The sequence below is a fragment of the Chlamydotis macqueenii genome, chromosome 2, assembly GCF_036417535.1.
Source record: "Chlamydotis macqueenii isolate bChlMac1 chromosome 2, bChlMac1.mat, whole genome shotgun sequence".
NCBI classification, from domain to species: Eukaryota; Metazoa; Chordata; class Aves; order Otidiformes; family Otididae; genus Chlamydotis; species Chlamydotis macqueenii.
The window spans coordinates 104,301,934-104,308,226 of NC_141557.1; positions in this window are offsets into that span (position 1 = coordinate 104,301,934).

The following is a 6,293-nucleotide window of genomic DNA, read 5'->3' on the forward strand; positions in this document are numbered from 1 at the left end:
TCCAGTTGCTAATTGACGAGTCATCAAGAAACTGGAGCGCACAGCTTTGGAAACAGCCAGTCTGGACCTTGTAACTGGTAAGAAGTAGGAAACAAGACGAACATGAGAATTTGGGATACCCGAGTGCAGCCTGTGGGACCACACAAAACTTTTGAATAAATGTTTAGGGCAAGGGGTTATGGAGGGACAAAGTGGGAAATAGACAGAAAAGGATATAAAAGGGACCAGTCACCTGTAAAACATGACCGGCCAGTGTACTTGTCTGACCAAGCCCTGTCCCTGGTTGCTGCAGGCTGTCCTATCCTTTCATTAAATCACTTCACTGTCTTTCTGTGGACTTCCACTATCTCATGTGTGTGAGTGCTGTAAGAGCTAGCTGACAGCTACAACCCAGGACAGAGATCCCTGGCTGTTCGGGCACACTGGGCTGGTCTCCAGTGGCCAGCCAGGAGGAACTCCTGTGCCTGGAACTTATGGAGCCAATAGTCACTTACAATATCCCTTGCCAACTGGATCTTCTCCAAGAGCCTGCAGCTTCAAGAGTTTAAAACTTCAACAGTAATGAAGGGGGTGCAGGTAGGGTCTGTGCTTATCAGATTGGAAAATGGAGCCTCCCATGAATGTGAAGGCTGGAAGTGGGTGACTTCTAGCACTCAGAGGATGGCTCCTGCTCCACCTCCAGATTTGCAACTTTCTGACATGCAAGTGTCATTACTTTCATGACACTACCCAATCAGGTAGTCATCAGGATGACAGAGAAAAGCTAAGTAATATTGTTTATCAGCAAGGAACTATTGCTTTAGTAACTCTATAGGAAAGTCTGAAATGGAAAAGATAACTACTTACTAGTGCTAACAAACAATGAAACTTTTTCTTTTTCTCTTTAAACTGACAAAACCTAATGGGAAAGTGTATTCTAATTTAATTTTACATCTGGTGTGGGTTCAGAGTGTATAGGACATGTAAGTTATTCACTCCATACCACTGGGAGCCATTCCCTTATTAAGTGAGTGACAATAAAGGAAGCTTGCTCTCAGAGATTCTGCACAGTTCCATCAAGTTAAACAACTTCCTCCCAAATGAGTTGATGTAAATTCCAAAAGCATTATTTCTTTGGCTGCAACTGTCTTTCTGTGTTAAAGAAAAACAAAACTTTCAAATACAGGCATTCAGTTTTCTAGACCAGGTCTAAAAACCATCAAGATGTACCACACATACAACTAATCTTTGTTTTAATTACTCTGAACCAGGTCCTTAAGAACTCACTAACAACTTTGTCTGTGTGTCATTTCAACTTTTTGCTTGTCTATTGACCCAAACTACAAGGTTCTTATTTGCCAGGCAGCATCTGCTGCACACCAAAAATACTTCTAAATTTATCTGACCATGCTATTACTAACATGTTTTGACTTAAATTACACCACCCGCTATGTTAACTAACATTAATTTAAAGCATATTTACTTTCATTTTGTTGTTCCTTTCTCCTATATGCTGAATATTTTTGCTATGAAATGATGTGGCTAAGTTGGGGAGAAAATACTGTTGAATTACTCTTTGCATTTCCTCTGGATCTCCCCCCAAAAAACCCAATGAATTCTTTCTGAGTCCTACAGTCAGAGTGATGCACAAGTTTTCTGGCAGCCAGCAGAAGAGTGAAAATTAAAGTATAATAAAGCTAAATACAAATCTTGTATATGACATCTCCCTAGAGTTTCATACATTTCTTTTGCATGAATTATTCTCTTGGAGTTTCAAACTATATCAAATCAGTGTTGCAACATACAGAAAACCACTGTACAAAGCATAACAGAAATTCCACTGGTTGAGTGGTAAAAACCACACCTCAACTGAAATGCAATTATAAGCATTGAAAAAAAAACAAACAAACAACTTCAAAGTGTCTGTAAACATTTCTTAAAAAAAAAGAAAAATAAAAAGACTGCATTAATCAGCCCTTAAAGACTGTCAAATGACATCATGGGCACAGGTCTGATAAATGCCAAGTGCAAAAAAAATCCCAAAGACCTCCACAAAGACAATTTCCAATAAAAATAACTGCAATGCCAATTTTGTTCCACTAAGGTAAAAGCTGTAAAACCACATTCTAAATTTGTATAGGAATGTTTTACGTTACTTATATTCCTTAAAGTGAATAGCATTCATTGTAGCTGCAAGAATTCAGTTTGACTCACTCCCAACCTGAGTATAGACACGTAAGTAAGTAAGTAAAACTTTACAGTACATGACCATGCGGAAAGAGTGTGTGGGGATTATGTGCCTTTTACCTAAAAGGCCAAACCTTGCTGATGGTTAAGAAGGGCACAGCTATGTGACAGCACTTGCCCACTTGCGTGCAGCTGCTTATGGCCATGCCCAGCTGCGCTAGGAGGAGGTCGTGAGGTGGAGTTGGTCGGGCAAACAGGCTCCTGTGGATGGGTGTGAAGAGCTGTCCTGCCAGTATGGCTACAGGGATGGAAACTGGCAGGATCTGCTGTAACACCAGAGGCGTTGCTCCAGGATCTGATTGACTCTGTCTGCCTGACAGTCTGGGTGTGGTGTGAGAAGAGAGCTAATGTTAGTATCCCGTGTAATTACCTATTATGCTGTGTAATTACCTGTAATTGCCTATTATTTATAAAATGCTGTACGCATGCAGTCTTATTAAAACTTTTCTAAGGTAGTATAGTTCTTGTCAGTGTTTCTAGTGTAGAAAGCACTTTTTTATGTACTAACACATCAATCTGGACATTAAACTGCTTCTGACATAACTTTTTGGTCATCATTTCAATATCTTAAAACAGACAAATCAGAAACAAGACATATAAATTGAATACTGATTATTCTAACAGTAAATTTTGGAGGAAATATATTTTTTACTTTACTTAGCCTACAATATGCCCAAATCTCTCCTCCGTATAGCTCTGGCAGGGAAGGTGCAGGAAAGATACCCATGATAAATCATGAGAATCAATATTCAGTACATACTGGATAATACATAAATGTTCTCAATTTAATTTTCAAATTATATCATACCATAAGATAGGAGATTCTAAATATAAGTGATACATTATAAATGATAAAGCAAACTTTAAAGCAAACACAGGCAAAAAAAAAGGAAAATATTATTTTTGTAAATACACTCAAAGACCACCAGGTGTCTCTGTAATAAAAGTAATGTAATTTTTTTTTTTTTTAAATCAAACTCCAATCCACAAAAAAAAAAAAAAATACCCCACTACAGATCAGTTCAAGCTGTTCTAAAAACTGAAGTTATATGGTAAAGTGAAATGTTAACACAAGATCAGCCAAATTCTGCTGCCCGTGTCAACAGTATTAATGCCATCACAGTCATGTTTTAAATTCAGATTCTACCTCATGTTGTGCCTTACAAAAACTGCAAGTATTATTATGCAAAACATACAAATAAAAAAAAACCCCAAAGTGTACTAGAACATGTGTAATTATCTACTCTTCTAATTAGGTATGAAATTATTTCAGTACAAGTTTATCACTACTTTGAATTTAACTACGATTAATGACAACTATACTACTGGTTTAATCCATTTATGAAACAGATTTAGGCTGTATCTATAAAGAAGCACTGACACAGTTAAAGTGGTACAAACTCACTATCATTCATGCAGTCATTATGGGAAGATGCTACATATCAGTACAGCTTATTCCTGTAACGAAAGAGAAATAAACAGCACTAATATAAACTATTTTCAGCAGCATAAATTTGCATATTGTCTATTATGAATTTCAATACTGAGTCATAGTTACTGATATTCTTGTTTATAATTGTACTTGTATTACACATGAAGACAAATACTTCTGTGGCTGTGATGTAGTTATAAGAGTGCCTAGATGTGTTTTGTAAAAATGTAACAACACAAGAAGTGTTCGTTCACAGATGTGCACTTATCACTTTCAAATTAAAGTACACATCTAGAAACTTTGCTAGAAAAAATACAAACACAAAAAACACTTGAGATTTCTCTAGACCTCATCTGTCATTATGGGATTTATTTATTTTCCACGTTGCATGCTTTTCCCACGATACTTTGCTACTTGGCTTCAGTGCAAGAACTATCTTTTATATGCATATCGAATTTTAGGCAGTAAAGCTGCACTATAAATTGTATAAATAAGCATAGTATAATGTTGTGTATGTGGGTGTACACAAATTTAGTTACAAAGAAGTAAATATACAATGACTCCTTCAATTTCAAAATAATATCATTCAAGAATAGCATACGGGCTTGCAAAAGACAACTTGGGCTCACAAAATGCAAAAATTAGAACAGTCACATTCCATTATTTGCAGAGAGAATAAACTTCAAATCTGACAAATAAGACTTAAAGGATGTGCAGATAGCTTTATTCAAATCTATATAAAAATACATAAAAGGTTCCTTTCACTTTTAAAATTATTTAAAGCCAGACGTGAACTGTCTGAGTAAGAGAACAGGATTATACTAATTTAACAGCTACTTGGCTATTCCTCTTTTCTCCCGTATGGATTTTCCACTAAAGGATTGATGGGTTAAATTGTTTTCATTGTCTCAGTCTAGACAGCAGTTAGATTAGGATCAAAACAGATGCCAGCTCTCATTTGGTCAGGCATACAGACACCACTTAGCTAACTGTGGTATACAGAAAGTTAAATGCCGTGGAACAGAAATTCTATGTATTCAGTGAATAATTCTCATAGTTTATCCAATACAGACATTAGAAACTTATTAGTTCTCCTGTTGATGGGAATGGAGTGAAGAGAAAAAAAAAGAACAACTTAAAGTCTTATCATGATGTGTAACACTGCATAATCTTTCAGCAAAACACAGGCCAGAGGCAGATACTTTTGAATTCTAATGTGAGCTACCGCATACACTCTCAGGTCTTGACTTATTTCTCAGCCAATAAACCTATGCTATCTGGCTTTTCCAAAGAGCTGGACAATTCTGGGGATGGTTTGATGAATCCAACATGGTATACTCAGAAAGCATTAAGTGAAAGGGAGGTCCTCAGCAGGCCAGGTATAGCCTAGCGAGGAAGGTATTGAATAGCCAGTTCACTTTTATGCTAGAGGAGAACATGTACCTACACACATGTAGATACATGCACATGTGCACACACACACACAGAGCAGCCTGAAAGTGAGGCAGCTTCAATGTTTGCTGCTTATCATAAGAAGAAGAGACTTGAACACTGAAGTCAGAAGAACTGAATTCTTGCTGGAAGAATCTATCCTTCTCCCTCAACAAAGCCCTCAAACATTCACATGTACAGCTGAGGAAAGTAACTCCAGTACAGAAAAGAAAGGTGTATGTAAGAACTTATGCTGAAGGAGACAAAACTGAAAAGGAACAGATCATGGAATCACGGAATGGTTGCGGTTGGAAGGGACCTCTGAAGGCCATCTGGTCCAAGACACCTGCTCAAGCAGGATCATCTAGAGCTGGTTGATCAGGACGACGTCCAGACATCTTTTTGAGTATCTCCAAGGTGGGTGCCTGGTGGGCAGTGCTTGGTCACCCTCACAATATAAAAGTGATTCCTGACGTTGAGAGGGAACCTCCAGCGTTTTCAGTGTGTGCCCATTGCCCTTGGTCCCGTCACTGGGCCCCACTGGAAACAGCCTGGCTCCATCCTCTTTGCACCCTCCCTTCAGGTGCTTCTACACATTGATGCCCCTGAGCCTTCTCTTCTCCAGGCTGAACAGTCCCAGACGAAAAACCTGCTTTAACTGAACATTTTTTTTAAAGTTTTTTTTTTTTTTAAAGTTTCTCAGATGGATTACTTGGCTTTCCAGGACCTGCTGATCTGTACTGAAAGAAAGACAAAGTAGCTGAAGATAGGAAAGACTGTAACGGGCTTGAAAGGATGAGGGAAGCTGAAGAGAATGACACGGACGTCGCGCAGCAGGGAGCAAGCCCGTGCTGACACCGCAGCATCAGGAGGAGGTACAGGATGAGCTCCACCTATCGAAGACAGCTGTCAACATGAGAGGGGGCACACGGTTTTGTTTTTTTTTTTTTTCTGCTGAAACTCGCTTTCCAAGGAATCGGAGCGTTGGTTTCACTTAATGAGAGAGTCTGGCAGGCTCCAGCTGTCGAAACCACCGGGCAGACGGCAACGTCCACCCACGCCGCGTCCCGGCACCGTGTCACGGTGTCACCACCGCCTCCCCAGGGGCGCCCTTCGGCGGCGCGGAGAGCCGGCAGTTGCCAGGGTGCGCGCCGCCCGCGGGCCGGGCCGCGGCTGCCGTTACTGCCCTCCGGCAGCGCCGACC